General features: G+C 36.7%; 8 non-coding genes across 8 annotated transcripts; all 8 read right to left on the bottom strand.

Annotated features, from left to right (window-relative positions):
* Window positions 1–5,715: 5,715 nt before the first annotated feature.
* LOC143745817 (5S ribosomal RNA) lies at window positions 5,716–5,834 on the bottom strand. The gene has a single exon (XR_013206214.1). It is a non-coding gene; the product is annotated as a 5S ribosomal RNA (ribosomal RNA).
* Window positions 5,835–6,004: 170 nt separating this feature from the next.
* Window positions 6,005–6,123, bottom strand: LOC143745816 (5S ribosomal RNA). Its single transcript, XR_013206213.1, has one exon. It is a non-coding gene; the product is annotated as a 5S ribosomal RNA (ribosomal RNA).
* A 484-nt stretch (window positions 6,124–6,607) lies between these two features.
* On the bottom strand, window positions 6,608–6,726 carry LOC143745815 (5S ribosomal RNA). Its single transcript, XR_013206212.1, has one exon. It is a non-coding gene; the product is annotated as a 5S ribosomal RNA (ribosomal RNA).
* Window positions 6,727–7,221: 495 nt separating this feature from the next.
* Window positions 7,222–7,340, bottom strand: LOC143745814 (5S ribosomal RNA). The gene has a single exon (XR_013206211.1). It is a non-coding gene; the product is annotated as a 5S ribosomal RNA (ribosomal RNA).
* Window positions 7,341–13,754: 6,414 nt separating this feature from the next.
* Window positions 13,755–13,873, bottom strand: LOC143745813 (5S ribosomal RNA). Its single transcript, XR_013206210.1, has one exon. It is a non-coding gene; the product is annotated as a 5S ribosomal RNA (ribosomal RNA).
* Window positions 13,874–14,043: 170 nt separating this feature from the next.
* Window positions 14,044–14,162, bottom strand: LOC143745812 (5S ribosomal RNA). Its single transcript, XR_013206209.1, has one exon. It is a non-coding gene; the product is annotated as a 5S ribosomal RNA (ribosomal RNA).
* Window positions 14,163–14,646: 484 nt separating this feature from the next.
* LOC143745811 (5S ribosomal RNA) lies at window positions 14,647–14,765 on the bottom strand. Its single transcript, XR_013206208.1, has one exon. It is a non-coding gene; the product is annotated as a 5S ribosomal RNA (ribosomal RNA).
* Window positions 14,766–15,260: 495 nt separating this feature from the next.
* LOC143745809 (5S ribosomal RNA) lies at window positions 15,261–15,379 on the bottom strand. The gene has a single exon (XR_013206206.1). It is a non-coding gene; the product is annotated as a 5S ribosomal RNA (ribosomal RNA).
* Between the last annotated feature and the right edge of the window lie 4,621 nt (window positions 15,380–20,000).

The raw sequence follows: 20,000 nt of genomic DNA, 5'->3' as shown, positions 1-20,000 counted from the left end.
GTCTCTTTTCAAAAACATAAACTTAACCCTTTATTTATATCTATACTTATAAGCCCACATTCTTCATCCACAAATGCCTTTTCAAATTCCTCTTTGCTCAAATATTGCCACATTAGATACACATTCTTTCTTACAACAGTTTTAAACATCTCAATTACATCCACTTTCTTCCCTTCAAAATATGCCAAGTTCCTTCTCACCCATATTGCATATCTTGCATGACTTAACATAAAATTCCAGAAATTAACCCTCTTGTCTTTGTGATTCATACATTCACCGAATAAAAACAGTTTTTTCCATTCATTCCCTGTTACATCTTTTCCCATTCCATCCTTGACCATCTTTTTCAATTTTTCATGGAACACTTGAAGCTCTTTACATTCAAAGAATATATGCATCAGGGTCTCTGGCTCTGTCCCACATAAATCACATTCCCTTTTCACATTTTTGTTTATTTGATGGATTACCACCTTTGTGTATATCCTATTATGTCTGAGCTTAAAGTCCAGGTTCTCACAATCCAGTCCATTATATTTCACCCTTAAGTTCTTCCAAATTGTCTTCACATTCAAATCTGGAAATAGTTTTGTCCATACAGCTTCTGATGCAGGCATTTTGATTTCCTTTTTCAGCAACATCTTATATATCATTTTCACATTTATCTCAGACAAATACTTCTTATTATTATTTTCCATAATGTACATTTCTGGAATTCCCCAATTTCCCACTTTAACAGTCTCTCTCTCTATCCTTTCCACCCAGCTCTTAGGCAGGCTTATTTTAATATTTTCACACTCACGGTCCACTTTTGCTTGTTCAATCTCATCATCCCATCCCACCACACAGTCATATATTGCCCTATTTGGTAAGAACCCCTTCACATATTCATATGCCATATCTTTTACTTTTCTAATACCCGCTCTCATGAACAATCTATTGTAAAGCATTTTCCCTCCTAACCTTACTTTTGGATTCAAGAAAATTGGCTGATGATGCACTTGATTTATATTCTCACATTCATATCCCACATTCACTACAAACTCAGACCATGCACTAAAGACTTCCTGATAAAATAATGGCATCTTTTCAATCATTGGTTTTTTTAAGGCCATGAACAATCCTTCCTCACCACATCCTGCACTTTTATCTAAGTAATTTCTCATATAACCCTTCCATCCATACTCTACTTTATCATATAGATATTTTTTTATCGCTTTCACTCTTATTGCCTTTCTTTTAACTTCTAAATCAATCAACTTCAAGCCTCCCTCCTTATAATCCGCTATTAGAGTTTTTGCTGATATTCTAACTCCTTTACCTCCCCACAAAAAAATATTCACTGTCTCTTTAATTCCATTCAACACCCAATTTGGTAGGTCTATTACCCCCATCACATAGTTACATTTTGTAAGCAATAATGAATTAGCTACTACTACTTTGCCTCTTAATCTTAACTCCCTTAGTCTCCAAAATTGTAAAACTTGTTTAATTTTATTTAATATTCCTGTCCACGTAGCATCTCTAGCTTCTTTTACATTTACTCCTATGTTTACACCTAGAATCTTCAAATACTCTGTAGTTATTTTAAAGGGAGTGTCTGACCCTTTTATATCCACACCTCCTATACTCATTATTTCGGATTTATCTACATTTATTTTTGCACCTGACGCTTTTCCGTATGTTCCCATATGTTCCCTTATTCTATTTATACTCTCTATGTCCTTAACTGTAAATGTGGTATCATCTGCATACTGATGAATAATGCTGACTCCCCCATAGGGTATTTGAATTCCTCTTATTTCTTTATCTCCTTTAATCAGTGTTGCCAAAGGCTCTGCTGTTATTGAGTATAGCAATGGCGACAATGGACATCCTTGCCTAACTGACCTCTCTAAAGGAAAAGGGTCAGTTAACACCCCATTAATTTTCACACAACTCTTAGCATTATCATATACTAACTTTATCCACCTTAGAATCCTCTCCCCAAATCCAAATCTTCTCATTGTTTGCTCCATGAAGCTGTGCTCTACCCTATCAAACGCCTTATTTAAATCCATCGATAAAATCAAACCGCCCTCTCCATCCTTTCCCATGCTTTCTACTACATCCCTTATTGTACTAATTGTGTCTGTGATATCTCTTCCCATTATGCTGTATGCTTGATTTGGTGATATTATTGTCCCTACTACCTTTTTTATTCTATTAGCTAATACTTTTGTTAAAATTTTATAGTCTGTGTTTAAAAGACTCAATGGTCTATAATTTTCCAACTTAAGTGGACTCCCCTTATTTTTGTACAAGATGGTGATTACTCCTAAACCCATTGATTGTGGCATTTCCCCTCTCTCTTCCATACTCTTATAGAGCTTCCACAATATTGGTGCTATAATATCAACAAAAGTCTTATAAAATTCATGTATTAGACCGTCTGCACCTGGGCTTTTATTCGGTTTTGTTTGCTCTATTGCTTCTTTTATTTCTTCAATCCTTATATCTCTTTCACACATACTTTTATCCTCTTCATTTAACCTAGCACTTACAGTATTTAAAACCTCATCCACACAGTCCTGTTTTACACCTTCTTTCTTAAATAATTCTCTATAAAACGACTCTACTACTCTTATTATCTCCACATAATCAGTTACTTTTATCCCTTTTTCATTTTCCAACTCAAAAATATGATTTTTCCTCTGCTTTTTTTTCTCTAAGTTCAGAAAGAACTTTGTACTCCTTTCTCCCTCTAAAGCATACTGTGCCCTACTCCTTACTATTGCACCCTTACTTTTTTCTTTTTCATATTCCTCCATCTCTGCTTTTATCTTCAAAAAACATTCTTTTCCGTGCTTAGGATCCCTATCTATTTTCTCTGCTTCCTTCTTTAATGCATTTTCCATTGCTTCTACTTTACTCCTCCTCATGAAATCCCTTTGTTTTGAATATCTAACACTTCTTTTTTTTATTTTTGCTTTCATTATTTCCCACCATTCACACACATTTTCATTAAACAATGGGTTTGCCATTTCATACCTTATACATTTGCTGATATTTTCTTTATATGCCTTTTCCTTTAGCAGAGATGCATTCAAACACCACACTCCCCCACCTCTCTCTTCCGTATTTACACCGAACTTAACTGTCATAGCAGCATGGTCACTTATTCCTATAAACTTATATTTCACATTTTTCACGTATCCTAACATTTCCCTTTTAATTAAACATAAATCTATTCGGCTTTGCTTCAAACTCCCCATCACCATTTGCCTTCTAGAAAACTCTCTTTTATAAGGATTTTCCTCTCTCCAAGCATCAACTATATCCTCGCTCATCATCCATTCATTTAAATATTTCCTAGACACATCTGATTTAAAATTTGCACTACTTGATGCATCTAGTCTTGTGCACCAAACATTGAAGTCTCCCATTACTATAAATTTCCCTTTACATAACGGCTTAATTTCTTTGAAGACTTCTTTTCTTTCAGTTTCTACATTAGGCGCGTAAACATTTATCAACCTAAGTAGCTCATTGTGAAACATAAAATCTATTACTAACAATCTTCCTTTACCATCTTTATAAATTTGTTGTACATTATACACTCTATCCCTCTTTATCAAAATCGCCACACCACAAGCTTTTTGATTTCCATGGTTTACAAAAATGTCATCTTCCCACTCTTTTTTTATATTTCCCATTATTTCTTCCGACCAATGCGTCTCTTGTAAACATATTATGTCTACTTTAAGCACTCCCTTCACCTTCTCAAACTTGTTTACATCTCTTAGTCCATTGGCGTTCAAGCATGCAATATTCATAACGCCACACATAATATATATTATAGTTTTAAGGAATCTCAAACTCATTTCAGTAAATCCAATTCCTTACTTTTTTGCAGTATGCTCCTCCTTCCCATTTTTCTTTCTTTTCTTCTTTATGCTCTTTTCCTCACTTGTGTCCATTTCCTCCTCCACGTTTAATGCTGGGTTCTCTGACATCTCCTTTTCTCCCCTCCCTCCTTCATCCTTCTCCTTCATACTTTTTGCACCTTGACTTTCACCATCACCTTTCGATATCTCTCCATTGTCTTCTTCGCTCTCCCGTTCTTTCAATATTTTTGCTTTTCCGTCTCTTAAATGTGTCCCTTCATCTAGTTCCAGAACTTTATTTTTTCCTCCTCTTTCTCTCTGCCATAGTCCTGAGACCGCTTCCTCTCGACCACTCTCTCTCTCGGCAGCTCTCCGTTCTCCTTTTCCTTCTTTTTCGCACCAAGTGCCACTTCTCACCTCTTCTCCAGCCGCTACACCTTCCCCCTCCTCACTTTCCTCCTCCTCATCCACCTCGTAAAGATCTGATGGCTCACCTTCGATGCTCTCTTCTCCCATCTCCGCCGGCGTTTCACATACACACAGTCCATACCTCATCTGACACTCCTTGCAATTCCCCTCCTTACACTCCCGTGCGTAGTGTCCCTGCTTGTTGCACTTGAAGCACTTGAAGCTTGGGCAGTCTCTCACTATGTGCCCCGGTTGAATGCACAAGCGACAAACTTTCACCTGTCTGTCATGGATGACTCTGAAGTGCTCCGTACCTCCCATTGTGTCAAACTTTGTGGAATATGGCAAGGATTTGACCGTATCAGTGAACTTGACTTTTAAAAATCTGGTCCCATCCGCTATATCAGTCCCTGGCCACATTCTCCTCTTTATTCTTGAGACAGCCGTCACTCCCCATTCCGTTAGCTTTCTCATTATTTCCTCATCCTGGATGTACGTAGGCAGACCCAGGAATGAAACTACCATCTCAGTGCTGTTTATTTCTTTCGCCATGATTCTGCTCTGTTTTATCTTTAATCCATCCAATATTTTATCTTTTCCTTTCTCCTCCTCCATTGTTAGTTCATATTCCTTTGGAGTTTTGTACCTGCATCCGATGACCACTCCACATTCCTCTCTTACTTTCTTCAGCAGTTCCATCATGGTTATTCTGTCCTCTCCCTCTATCTCCACCAGCACTGTTAGTCTCTTCTCATAATTCCTTCTCCTTTGTTCATCTTCACCGCCATTTTCACTCACATTCCGCTTGTCCACTCCTCTTCCCTTTTCCATGTTGTCCGCTTGCAATCCCACCTCCACTGTGCCAGAAGTACTAATCCCCAAACAGCAGAAATGCCGTTTGGGGAGTAAATAACTCCACAAATTACAATTCCTTGTTTAATAAAGGGTTGTTTTAGCACAAAACTCAAAATATCTTCCAAACAAACACTCTCCACCTGTTCTCTCCACTGACTCTACCACTTCCTGCTTCCACTAGGGCGTGCCCAAGGTGGTATGGCCGTAAGCGAAAACAGCTGCCAAAATTGGGCTATTTAAAAGGTTAGACCATTAATGAAGAAAACTAAGAAGAACTTTTGAAAAAACTCAAACTCTTTCATACTCTCTGTAGAATCTCAGAGACTTTTAAAGGCTTTCTGAAGAAGCTCAGTGAGTCTTTTTTTTAAACTAAGAAGAACTTTTGAAAAAACTGAAACTCTTTCATGCTCTCTGAAGAATCTCAGAGACTTTTAAAGGCTTTCTGCAGAAGCTCAGTGAGTCTTTTTTTTTAAACTAAGAGGAACTTTTGAAAAAACTCAAACTCTTTCATGCTCTCTGAAGAATCTCAGAGACTTTTAAAGGCTTTCTGAAGAAGCTCAGGGACTCTTTTTTTTTTTTAAATCAAAAAAGCTTACAGCACCTGGTATTCCCAGGCGGTCTCCCATCCAAGTACTAACCAGGCCCGACCCTGCTTAGCTTCCGAGATCAGACGAGATCGGGCGTGACCAAGGTGGTATGGCCGTAAGCGAAAACTGCTGCCAAAATTGGGCAATTTAAAAGGTTAGACCATTAATGAAGAAAACTAAGAAGAACTTTTGAAAAAACTCAAAGTCTTTCATGCTCTCTGAAGAATCTCAGAGACTTTTAAAGGCTTTCTGAAGAAGCTCAGGGACTCTTTTTTTTTTTTAAATCAAAAAAGCTTACAGCACCTGGTATTCCCAGGCGGTCTCCCATCCAAGTACTAACCAGGCCCGACCCTGCTTAGCTTCCGAGATCAGACGAGATCGGGCGTGACCAAGGTGGTATGGCCGTAAGCGAAAACTGCTGCCAAAATTGGGCTATTTAAAAGGTTAGACCATTAATGAAGAAAACTAAGAAGAACTTTTGAAAAAACTCAAACTCTTTCATGCTCTCTGAAGAATCTCAGAGACTTTTAAAGGCTTTCTGAAGAAGCTCAGTGAGTCTTTTTTTTTAAACTAAGAAGAACTTTTGAAAAAACTCAAACTCTTTCATGCTCTCTGAAGAATCTCAGAGACTTTTAAAGGCTTTCTGCAGAAGCTCAGTGAGTCTTTTTTTTTAAACTAAGAAGAACTTTTGAAAAAACTCAAACTCTTTCATGCTCTCTGAAGAATCTCAGAGACTTTTAAAGGCTTTCTGAAGAAGCTCAGTGAGTCTTTTTTTTAAAGTAAGAAGAACTTTTGAAAAAACTCAAACTCTTTCATGCTCTCTGAAGAATCTCAGAGACTTTTAAAGGCTTTCTGAAGAAGCTCAGGGACTCTTTTTTTTTTTTAAATCAAAAAAGCTTACAGCACCTGGTATTCCCAGGCGGTCTCCCATCCAAGTACTAACCAGGCCCGACCCTGCTTAGCTTCCGAGATCAGACGAGATCGGGCGTGACCAAGGTGGTATGGCCGTAAGCGAAAACTGCTGCCAAAATTGGGCAATTTAAAAGGTTAGACCATTAATGAAGAAAACTAAGAAGAACTTTTGAAAAAACTCAAACTCTTTCATGCTCTCTGAAGAATCTCAGAGACTTTTAAAGGCTTTCTGAAGAAGCTCAGTGAGTCTTTTTTTTTAAACTAAGAAGAACTTTTGAAAAAACTCAAACTCTTTCATGCTCTCTGAAGAATCTCAGAGACTTTTAAAGGCTTTCTGCAGAAGCTCAGTGAGTCTTTTTTTTTAAACTAAGAAGAACTTTTGAAAAAACTCAAACTCTTTCATGCTCTCTGAAGAATCTCAGAGACTTTTAAAGGCTTTCTGAAGAAGCTCAGTGAGTCTTTTTTTTAAAGTAAGAAGAACTTTTGAAAAAACTCAAACTCTTTCATGCTCTCTGAAGAATCTCAGAGACTTTTAAAGGCTTTCTGAAGAAGCTCAGGGACTCTTTTTTTTTTTTTTTTTTTTTTTAAATCAAAAAAGCTTACAGCACCTGGTATTCCCAGGCGGTCTCCCATCCAAGTACTAACCAGGCCCGACCCTGCTTAGCTTCCGAGATCAGACGAGATCGGGCGTGACCAAGGTGGTATGGCCGTAAGCGAAAACTGCTGCCAAAATTGGGCTATTTAAAAGGTTAGACCATTAATGAAGAAAACTAAGAAGAACTTTTGAAAAAACTCAAACTCTTTCATGCTCTCTGAAGAATCTCAGAGACTTTTAAAGGCTTTCTGAAGAAGCTCAGTGAGTCTTTTTTTTTAAACTAAGAAGAACTTTTGAAAAAACTCAAACTCTTTCATGCTCTCTGAAGAATCTCAGAGACTTTTAAAGGCTTTCTGAAGAAGCTCAGTGAGTCTTTTTTTTAAAGTAAGAAGAACTTTTGAAAAAACTCAAACTCTTTCATGCTCTCTGAAGAATCTCAGAGACTATTAAAGGCTTTCTGAAGAAGCTCAGGGACTCTTTTTTTTTTTTTTTTTTTTTTTTAAATCAAAAAAGCTTACAGCACCTGGTATTCCCAGGCGGTCTCCCATCCAAGTACTAACCAGGCCCGACCCTGCTTAGCTTCCGAGATCAGACGAGATCGGGCGTGACCTTTTTTTTTTTTTTTTTTTTATTATCAAAAAGTAACAAAAATTTTTTACATAACAATTATGAAATTATGATTCCAATCATTATAACCCCAACACTAATTCATCTCACATATCAATGAATCATACAGGGAAAAAACATAACTTAATTTTCTTCAATCTTCATCCACCAGAATATTCCAAATAAAATGTTGAACCATTATTCAAGCTCATTGTCTCTTTTCAAAAACATAAACTTAACCCTTTATTTATATCTATACTTATAAGCCCACATTCTTCATCCACAAATGCCTTTTCAAATTCCTCTTTGCTCAAATATTGCCACATTAGATACACATTCTTTCTTACAACAGTTTTAAACATCTCAATTACATCCACTTTCTTCCCTTCAAAATATGCCAAGTTCCTTCTCACCCATATTGCATATCTTGCATGACTTAACATAAAATTCCAGAAATTAACCCTCTTGTCTTTGTGATTCATACATTCACCGAATAAAAACAGTTTTTTCCATTCATTCCCTGTTACATCTTTTCCCATTCCATCCTTGACCATCTTTTTCAATTTTTCATGGAACACTTGAAGCTCTTTACATTCAAAGAATATATGCATCAGGGTCTCTGGCTCTGTCCCACATAAATCACATTCCCTTTTCACATTTTTGTTTATTTGATGGATTACCACCTTTGTGTATATCCTATTATGTCTGAGCTTAAAGTCCAGGTTCTCACAATCCAGTCCATTATATTTCACCCTTAAGTTCTTCCAAATTGTCTTCACATTCAAATCTGGAAATAGTTTTGTCCATACAGCTTCTGATGCAGGCATTTTGATTTCCTTTTTCAGCAACATCTTATATATCATTTTCACATTTATCTCAGACAAATACTTCTTATTATTATTTTCCATAATGTACATTTCTGGAATTCCCCAATTTCCCACTTTAACAGTCTCTCTCTCTATCCTTTCCACCCAGCTCTTAGGCAGGCTTATTTTAATATTTTCACACTCACGGTCCACTTTTGCTTGTTCAATCTCATCATCCCATCCCACCACACAGTCATATATTGCCCTATTTGGTAAGAACCCCTTCACATATTCATATGCCATATCTTTTACTTTTCTAATACCCGCTCTCATGAACAATCTATTGTAAAGCATTTTCCCTCCTAACCTTACTTTTGGATTCAAGAAAATTGGCTGATGATGCACTTGATTTATATTCTCACATTCATATCCCACATTCACTACAAACTCAGACCATGCACTAAAGACTTCCTGATAAAATAATGGCATCTTTTCAATCATTGGTTTTTTTAAGGCCATGAACAATCCTTCCTCACCACATCCTGCACTTTTATCTAAGTAATTTCTCATATAACCCTTCCATCCATACTCTACTTTATCATATAGATATTTTTTTATCGCTTTCACTCTTATTGCCTTTCTTTTAACTTCTAAATCAATCAACTTCAAGCCTCCCTCCTTATAATCCGCTATTAGAGTTTTTGCTGATATTCTAACTCCTTTACCTCCCCACAAAAAAATATTCACTGTCTCTTTAATTCCATTCAACACCCAATTTGGTAGGTCTATTACCCCCATCACATAGTTACATTTTGTAAGCAATAATGAATTAGCTACTACTACTTTGCCTCTTAATCTTAACTCCCTTAGTCTCCAAAATTGTAAAACTTGTTTAATTTTATTTAATATTCCTGTCCACGTAGCATCTCTAGCTTCTTTTACATTTACTCCTATGTTTACACCTAGAATCTTCAAATACTCTGTAGTTATTTTAAAGGGAGTGTCTGACCCTTTTATATCCACACCTCCTATACTCATTATTTCGGATTTATCTACATTTATTTTTGCACCTGACGCTTTTCCGTATGTTCCCATATGTTCCCTTATTCTATTTATACTCTCTATGTCCTTAACTGTAAATGTGGTATCATCTGCATACTGATGAATAATGCTGACTCCCCCATAGGGTATTTGAATTCCTCTTATTTCTTTATCTCCTTTAATCAGTGTTGCCAAAGGCTCTGCTGTTATTGAGTATAGCAATGGCGACAATGGACATCCTTGCCTAACTGACCTCTCTAAAGGAAAAGGGTCAGTTAACACCCCATTAATTTTCACACAACTCTTAGCATTATCATATACTAACTTTATCCACCTTAGAATCCTCTCCCCAAATCCAAATCTTCTCATTGTTTGCTCCATGAAGCTGTGCTCTACCCTATCAAACGCCTTATTTAAATCCATCGATAAAATCAAACCGCCCTCTCCATCCTTTCCCATGCTTTCTACTACATCCCTTATTGTACTAATTGTGTCTGTGATATCTCTTCCCATTATGCTGTATGCTTGATTTGGTGATATTATTGTCCCTACTACCTTTTTTATTCTATTAGCTAATACTTTTGTTAAAATTTTATAGTCTGTGTTTAAAAGACTCAATGGTCTATAATTTTCCAACTTAAGTGGACTCCCCTTATTTTTGTACAAGATGGTGATTACTCCTAAACCCATTGATTGTGGCATTTCCCCTCTCTCTTCCATACTCTTATAGAGCTTCCACAATATTGGTGCTATAATATCAACAAAAGTCTTATAAAATTCATGTATTAGACCGTCTGCACCTGGGCTTTTATTCGGTTTTGTTTGCTCTATTGCTTCTTTTATTTCTTCAATCCTTATATCTCTTTCACACATACTTTTATCCTCTTCATTTAACCTAGCACTTACAGTATTTAAAACCTCATCCACACAGTCCTGTTTTACACCTTCTTTCTTAAATAATTCTCTATAAAACGACTCTACTACTCTTATTATCTCCACATAATCAGTTACTTTTATCCCTTTTTCATTTTCCAACTCAAAAATATGATTTTTCCTCTGCTTTTTTTTCTCTAAGTTCAGAAAGAACTTTGTACTCCTTTCTCCCTCTAAAGCATACTGTGCCCTACTCCTTACTATTGCACCCTTACTTTTTTCTTTTTCATATTCCTCCATCTCTGCTTTTATCTTCAAAAAACATTCTTTTCCGTGCTTAGGATCCCTATCTATTTTCTCTGCTTCCTTCTTTAATGCATTTTCCATTGCTTCTACTTTACTCCTCCTCATGAAATCCCTTTGTTTTGAATATCTAACACTTCTTTTTTTTATTTTTGCTTTCATTATTTCCCACCATTCACACACATTTTCATTAAACAATGGGTTTGCCATTTCATACCTTATACATTTGCTGATATTTTCTTTATATGCCTTTTCCTTTAGCAGAGATGCATTCAAACACCACACTCCCCCACCTCTCTCTTCCGTATTTACACCGAACTTAACTGTCATAGCAGCATGGTCACTTATTCCTATAAACTTATATTTCACATTTTTCACGTATCCTAACATTTCCCTTTTAATTAAACATAAATCTATTCGGCTTTGCTTCAAACTCCCCATCACCATTTGCCTTCTAGAAAACTCTCTTTTATAAGGATTTTCCTCTCTCCAAGCATCAACTATATCCTCGCTCATCATCCATTCATTTAAATATTTCCTAGACACATCTGATTTAAAATTTGCACTACTTGATGCATCTAGTCTTGTGCACCAAACATTGAAGTCTCCCATTACTATAAATTTCCCTTTACATAACGGCTTAATTTCTTTGAAGACTTCTTTTCTTTCAGTTTCTACATTAGGCGCGTAAACATTTATCAACCTAAGTAGCTCATTGTGAAACATAAAATCTATTACTAACAATCTTCCTTTACCATCTTTATAAATTTGTTGTACATTATACACTCTATCCCTCTTTATCAAAATCGCCACACCACAAGCTTTTTGATTTCCATGGTTTACAAAAATGTCATCTTCCCACTCTTTTTTTATATTTCCCATTATTTCTTCCGACCAATGCGTCTCTTGTAAACATATTATGTCTACTTTAAGCACTCCCTTCACCTTCTCAAACTTGTTTACATCTCTTAGTCCATTGGCGTTCAAGCATGCAATATTCATAACGCCACACATAATATATATTATAGTTTTAAGGAATCTCAAACTCATTTCAGTAAATCCAATTCCTTACTTTTTTGCAGTATGCTCCTCCTTCCCATTTTTCTTTCTTTTCTTCTTTATGCTCTTTTCCTCACTTGTGTCCATTTCCTCCTCCACGTTTAATGCTGGGTTCTCTGACATCTCCTTTTCTCCCCTCCCTCCTTCATCCTTCTCCTTCATACTTTTTGCACCTTGACTTTCACCATCACCTTTCGATATCTCTCCATTGTCTTCTTCGCTCTCCCGTTCTTTCAATATTTTTGCTTTTCCGTCTCTTAAATGTGTCCCTTCATCTAGTTCCAGAACTTTATTTTTTCCTCCTCTTTCTCTCTGCCATAGTCCTGAGACCGCTTCCTCTCGACCACTCTCTCTCTCGGCAGCTCTCCGTTCTCCTTTTCCTTCTTTTTCGCACCAAGTGCCACTTCTCACCTCTTCTCCAGCCGCTACACCTTCCCCCTCCTCACTTTCCTCCTCCTCATCCACCTCGTAAAGATCTGATGGCTCACCTTCGATGCTCTCTTCTCCCATCTCCGCCGGCGTTTCACATACACACAGTCCATACCTCATCTGACACTCCTTGCAATTCCCCTCCTTACACTCCCGTGCGTAGTGTCCCTGCTTGTTGCACTTGAAGCACTTGAAGCTTGGGCAGTCTCTCACTATGTGCCCCGGTTGAATGCACAAGCGACAAACTTTCACCTGTCTGTCATGGATGACTCTGAAGTGCTCCGTACCTCCCATTGTGTCAAACTTTGTGGAATATGGCAAGGATTTGACCGTATCAGTGAACTTGACTTTTAAAAATCTGGTCCCATCCGCTATATCAGTCCCTGGCCACATTCTCCTCTTTATTCTTGAGACAGCCGTCACTCCCCATTCCGTTAGCTTTCTCATTATTTCCTCATCCTGGATGTACGTAGGCAGACCCAGGAATGAAACTACCATCTCAGTGCTGTTTATTTCTTTCGCCATGATTCTGCTCTGTTTTATCTTTAATCCATCCAATATTTTATCTTTTCCTTTCTCCTCCTCCATTGTTAGTTCATATTCCTTTGGAGTTTTGTACCTGCATCCGATGACCACTCCACATTCCTCTCTTACTTTCTTCAGCAGTTCCATCATGGTTATTCTGTCCTCTCCCTCTATCTCCACCAGCACTGTTAGTCTCTTCTCATAATTCCTTCTCCTTTGTTCATCTTCACCGCCATTTTCACTCACATTCCGCTTGTCCACTCCTCTTCCCTTTTCCATGTTGTCCGCTTGCAATCCCACCTCCACTGTGCCAGAAGTACTAATCCCCAAACAGCAGAAATGCCGTTTGGGGAGTAAATAACTCCACAAATTACAATTCCTTGTTTAATAAAGGGTTGTTTTAGCACAAAACTCAAAATATCTTCCAAACAAACACTCTCCACCTGTTCTCTCCACTGACTCTACCACTTCCTGCTTCCACTAGGGCGTGCCCAAGGTGGTATGGCCGTAAGCGAAAACAGCTGCCAAAATTGGGCTATTTAAAAGGTTAGACCATTAATGAAGAAAACTAAGAAGAACTTTTGAAAAAACTCAAACTCTTTCATACTCTCTGTAGAATCTCAGAGACTTTTAAAGGCTTTCTGAAGAAGCTCAGTGAGTCTTTTTTTTAAACTAAGAAGAACTTTTGAAAAAACTGAAACTCTTTCATGCTCTCTGAAGAATCTCAGAGACTTTTAAAGGCTTTCTGCAGAAGCTCAGTGAGTCTTTTTTTTTAAACTAAGAGGAACTTTTGAAAAAACTCAAACTCTTTCATGCTCTCTGAAGAATCTCAGAGACTTTTAAAGGCTTTCTGAAGAAGCTCAGGGACTCTTTTTTTTTTTTAAATCAAAAAAGCTTACAGCACCTGGTATTCCCAGGCGGTCTCCCATCCAAGTACTAACCAGGCCCGACCCTGCTTAGCTTCCGAGATCAGACGAGATCGGGCGTGACCAAGGTGGTATGGCCGTAAGCGAAAACTGCTGCCAAAATTGGGCAATTTAAAAGGTTAGACCATTAATGAAGAAAACTAAGAAGAACTTTTGAAAAAACTCAAAGTCTTTCATGCTCTCTGAAGAATCTCAGAGACTTTTAAAGGCTTTCTGAAGAAGCTCAGGGACTCTTTTTTTTTTTTAAATCAAAAAAGCTTACAGCACCTGGTATTCCCAGGCGGTCTCCCATCCAAGTACTAACCAGGCCCGACCCTGCTTAGCTTCCGAGATCAGACGAGATCGGGCGTGACCAAGGTGGTATGGCCGTAAGCGAAAACTGCTGCCAAAATTGGGCTATTTAAAAGGTTAGACCATTAATGAAGAAAACTAAGAAGAACTTTTGAAAAAACTCAAACTCTTTCATGCTCTCTGAAGAATCTCAGAGACTTTTAAAGGCTTTCTGAAGAAGCTCAGTGAGTCTTTTTTTTTAAACTAAGAAGAACTTTTGAAAAAACTCAAACTCTTTCATGCTCTCTGAAGAATCTCAGAGACTTTTAAAGGCTTTCTGCAGAAGCTCAGTGAGTCTTTTTTTTTAAACTAAGAAGAACTTTTGAAAAAACTCAAACTCTTTCATGCTCTCTGAAGAATCTCAGAGACTTTTAAAGGCTTTCTGAAGAAGCTCAGTGAGTCTTTTTTTTAAAGTAAGAAGAACTTTTGAAAAAACTCAAACTCTTTCATGCTCTCTGAAGAATCTCAGAGACTTTTAAAGGCTTTCTGAAGAAGCTCAGGGACTCTTTTTTTTTTTTAAATCAAAAAAGCTTACAGCACCTGGTATTCCCAGGCGGTCTCCCATCCAAGTACTAACCAGGCCCGACCCTGCTTAGCTTCCGAGATCAGACGAGATCGGGCGTGACCAAGGTGGTATGGCCGTAAGCGAAAACTGCTGCCAAAATTGGGCAATTTAAAAGGTTAGACCATTAATGAAGAAAACTAAGAAGAACTTTTGAAAAAACTCAAACTCTTTCATGCTCTCTGAAGAATCTCAGAGACTTTTAAAGGCTTTCTGAAGAAGCTCAGTGAGTCTTTTTTTTTAAACTAAGAAGAACTTTTGAAAAAACTCAAACTCTTTCATGCTCTCTGAAGAATCTCAGAGACTTTTAAAGGCTTTCTGCAGAAGCTCAGTGAGTCTTTTTTTTTAAACTAAGAAGAACTTTTGAAAAAACTCAAACTCTTTCATGCTCTCTGAAGAATCTCAGAGACTTTTAAAGGCTTTCTGAAGAAGCTCAGTGAGTCTTTTTTTTAAAGTAAGAAGAACTTTTGAAAAAACTCAAACTCTTTCATGCTCTCTGAAGAATCTCAGAGACTTTTAAAGGCTTTCTGAAGAAGCTCAGGGACTCTTTTTTTTTTTTTTTTTTTTTTTAAATCAAAAAAGCTTACAGCACCTGGTATTCCCAGGCGGTCTCCCATCCAAGTACTAACCAGGCCCGACCCTGCTTAGCTTCCGAGATCAGACGAGATCGGGCGTGACCAAGGTGGTATGGCCGTAAGCGAAAACTGCTGCCAAAATTGGGCTATTTAAAAGGTTAGACCATTAATGAAGAAAACTAAGAAGAACTTTTGAAAAAACTCAAACTCTTTCATGCTCTCTGAAGAATCTCAGAGACTTTTAAAGGCTTTCTGAAGAAGCTCAGTGAGTCTTTTTTTTTAAACTAAGAAGAACTTTTGAAAAAACTCAAACTCTTTCATGCTCTCTGAAGAATCTCAGAGACTTTTAAAGGCTTTCTGAAGAAGCTCAGTGAGTCTTTTTTTTAAAGTAAGAAGAACTTTTGAAAAAACTCAAACTCTTTCATGCTCTCTGAAGAATCTCAGAGACTATTAAAGGCTTTCTGAAGAAGCTCAGGGACTCTTTTTTTTTTTTTTTTTTTTTTTTAAATCAAAAAAGCTTACAGCACCTGGTATTCCCAGGCGGTCTCCCATCCAAGTACTAACCAGGCCCGACCCTGCTTAGCTTCCGAGATCAGACGAGATCGGGCGTGACCTTTTTTTTTTTTTTTTTTTTATTATCAAAAAGTAACAAAAATTTTTTACATAACAATTATGAAATTATGATTCCAATCATTATAACCCCAACACTAATTCATCTCACATATCAATGAATCATACAGGGAAAAAACATAACTTAATTTTCTTCAATCTTCATCCACCAGAATATTCCAAATAAAATGTTGAACCATTATTCAAGCTCATTGTCTCTTTTCAAAAACATAAACTTAACCCTTTATTTATATCTATACTTATAAGCCCACATTCTTCATCCACAAATGCCTTTTCAAATTCCTCTTTGCTCAAATATTGCCACATTAGATACACATTCTTTCTTACAACAGTTTTAAACATCTCAATTACATCCACTTTCTTCCCTTCAAAATATGCCAAGTTCCTTCTCACCCATATTGCATATCTTGCATGACTTAACATAAAATTCCAGAAATTAACCCTCTTGTCTTTGTGATTCATACATTCACCGAATAAAAACAGTTTTTTCCATTCATTCCCTGTTACATCTTTTCCCATTCCATCCTTGACCATCTTTTTCAATTTTTCATGGAACACTTGAAGCTCTTTACATTCAAAGAATATATGCATCAGGGTCTCTGGCTCTGTCCCACATAAATCACATTCCCTTTTCACATTTTTGTTTATTTGATGGATTACCACCTTTGTGTATATCCTATTATGTCTGAGCTTAAAGTCCAGGTTCTCACAATCCAGTCCATTATATTTCACCCTTAAGTTCTTCCAAATTGTCTTCACATTCAAATCTGGAAATAGTTTTGTCCATACAGCTTCTGATGCAGGCATTTTGATTTCCTTTTTCAGCAACATCTTATATATCATTTTCACATTTATCTCAGACAAATACTTCTTATTATTATTTTCCATAATGTACATTTCTGGAATTCCCCAATTTCCCACTTTAACAGTCTCTCTCTCTATCCTTTCCACCCAGCTCTTAGGCAGGCTTATTTTAATATTTTCACACTCACGGTCCACTTTTGCTTGTTCAATCTCATCATCCCATCCCACCACACAGTCATATATTGCCCTATTTGGTAAGAACCCCTTCACATATTCATATGCCATATCTTTTACTTTTCTAATACCCGCTCTCATGAACAATCTATTGTAAAGCATTTTCCCTCCTAACCTTACTTTTGGATTCAAGAAAATTGGCTGATGATGCACTTGATTTATATTCTCACATTCATATCCCACATTCACTACAAACTCAGACCATGCACTAAAGACTTCCTGATAAAATAATGGCATCTTTTCAATCATTGGTTTTTTTAAGGCCATGAACAATCCTTCCTCACCACATCCTGCACTTTTATCTAAGTAATTTCTCATATAACCCTTCCATCCATACTCTACTTTATCATATAGATATTTTTTTATCGCTTTCACTCTTATTGCCTTTCTTTTAACTTCTAAATCAATCAACTTCAAGCCTCCCTCCTTATAATCCGCTATTAGAGTTTTTGCTGATATTCTAACTCCTTTACCTCCCCACAAAAAAATATTCACTGTCTCTTTAATTCCATTCAACACCCAATTTGGTAGGTCTATTACCCCCATCACATAGTTACATTTTGTAAGCAATAATGAATTAGCTACTACTACTTTGCCTCTTAATCTTAACTCCCTTAGTCTCCAAAATTGTAAAACTTGTTTAATTTTATTTAATATTCCTGTCCACGTAGCATCTCTAGCTTCTTTTACATTTACTCCTATGTTTACACCTAGAATCTTCAAATACTCTGTAGTTATTTTAAAGGGAGTGTCTGACCCTTTTATATCCACACCTCCTATACTCATTATTTCGGATTTATCTACATTTATTTTTGCACCTGACGCTTTTCCGTATGTTCCCATATGTTCCCTTATTCTATTTATACTCTCTATGTCCTTAACTGTAAATGTGGTATCATCTGCATACTGATGAATAATGCTGACTCCCCCATAGGGTATTTGAATTCCTCTTATTTCTTTATCTCCTTTAATCAGTGTTGCCAAAGGCTCTGCTGTTATTGAGTATAGCAATGGCGACAATGGACATCCTTGCCTAACTGACCTCTCTAAAGGAAAAGGGTCAGTTAACACCCCATTAATTTTCACACAACTCTTAGCATTATCATATACTAACTTTATCCACCTTAGAATCCTCTCCCCAAATCCAAATCTTCTCATTGTTTGCTCCATGAAGCTGTGCTCTACCCTATCAAACGCCTTATTTAAATCCATCGATAAAATCAAACCGCCCTCTCCATCCTTTCCCATGCTTTCTACTACATCCCTTATTGTACTAATTGTGTCTGTGATATCTCTTCCCATTATGCTGTATGCTTGATTTGGTGATATTATTGTCCCTACTACCTTTTTTATTCTATTAGCTAATACTTTTGTTAAAATTTTATAGTCTGTGTTTAAAAGACTCAATGGTCTATAATTTTCCAACTTAAGTGGACTCCCCTTATTTTTGTACAAGATGGTGATTACTCCTAAACCCATTGATTGTGGCATTTCCCCTCTCTCTTCCATACTCTTATAGAGCTTCCACAATATTGGTGCTATAATATCAACAAAAGTCTTATAAAATTCATGTATTAGACCGTCTGCACCTGGGCTTTTATTCGGTTTTGTTTGCTCTATTGCTTCTTTTATTTCTTCAATCCTTATATCTCTTTCACACATACTTTTATCCTCTTCATTTAACCTAGCACTTACAGTATTTAAAACCTCATCCACACAGTCCTGTTTTACACCTTCTTTCTTAAATAATTCTCTATAAAACGACTCTACTACTCTTATTATCTCCACATAATCAGTTACTTTTATCCCTTTTTCATTTTCCAACTCAAAAATATGATTTTTCCTCTGCTTTTTTTTCTCTAAGTTCAGAAAGAACTTTGTACTCCTTTCTCCCTCTAAAGCATACTGTGCCCTACTCCTTACTATTGCACCCTTACTTTTTTCTTTTTCATATTCCTCCATCTCTGCTTTTATCTTCAAAAAACATTCTTTTCCGTGCTTAGGATCCCTATCTATTTTCTCTGCTTCCTTCTTTAATGCATTTTCCATTGCTTCTACTTTACTCCTCCTCATGAAATCCCTTTGTTTTGAATATCTAACACTTCTTTTTTTTATTTTTGCTTTCATTATTTCCCACCATTCACACACATTTTCATTAAACAATGGGTTTGCCATTTCATACCTTATACATTTGCTGATATTTTCTTTATATGCCTTTTCCTTTAGCAGAGATGCATTCAAACACCACACTCCCCCACCTCTCTCTTCCGTATTTACACCGAACTTAACTGTCATAGCAGCATGGTCACTTATTCCTATAAACTTATATTTCACATTTTTCACGTATCCTAACATTTCCCTTTTAATTAAACATAAATCTATTCGGCTTTGCTTCAAACTCCCCATCACCATTTGCCTTCTAGAAAACTCTCTTTTATAAGGATTTTCCTCTCTCCAAGCATCAACTATATCCTCGCTCATCATCCATTCATTTAAATATTTCCTAGACACATCTGATTTAAAATTTGCACTACTTGATGCATCTAGTCTTGTGCACCAAACATTGAAGTCTCCCATTACTATAAATTTCCCTTTACATAACGGCTTAATTTCTTTGAAGACTTCTTTTCTTTCAGTTTCTACATTAGGCGCGTAAACATTTATCAACCTAAGTAGCTCATTGTGAAACATAAAATCTATTACTAACAATCTTCCTTTACCATCTTTATAAATTTGTTGTACATTATACACTCTATCCCTCTTTATCAAAATCGCCACACCACAAGCTTTTTGATTTCCATGGTTTACAAAAATGTCATCTTCCCACTCTTTTTTTATATTTCCCATTATTTCTTCCGACCAATGCGTCTCTTGTAAACATATTATGTCTACTTTAAGCACTCCCTTCACCTTCTCAAACTTGTTTACATCTCTTAGTCCATTGGCGTTCAAGCATGCAATATTCATAACGCCACACATAATATATATTATAGTTTTAAGGAATCTCAAACTCATTTCAGTAAATCCAATTCCTTACTTTTTTGCAGTATGCTCCTCCTTCCCATTTTTCTTTCTTT

This window comes from Siphateles boraxobius, unplaced genomic scaffold, assembly GCF_051911475.1.
Source record: "Siphateles boraxobius isolate OS27281-9 unplaced genomic scaffold, OSU_SipBor_1 208, whole genome shotgun sequence".
Lineage (NCBI taxonomy): Eukaryota > Metazoa > Chordata > Actinopteri > Cypriniformes > Leuciscidae > Siphateles > Siphateles boraxobius.
This window is presented reverse-complemented; position numbering and strand designations above follow the sequence as displayed.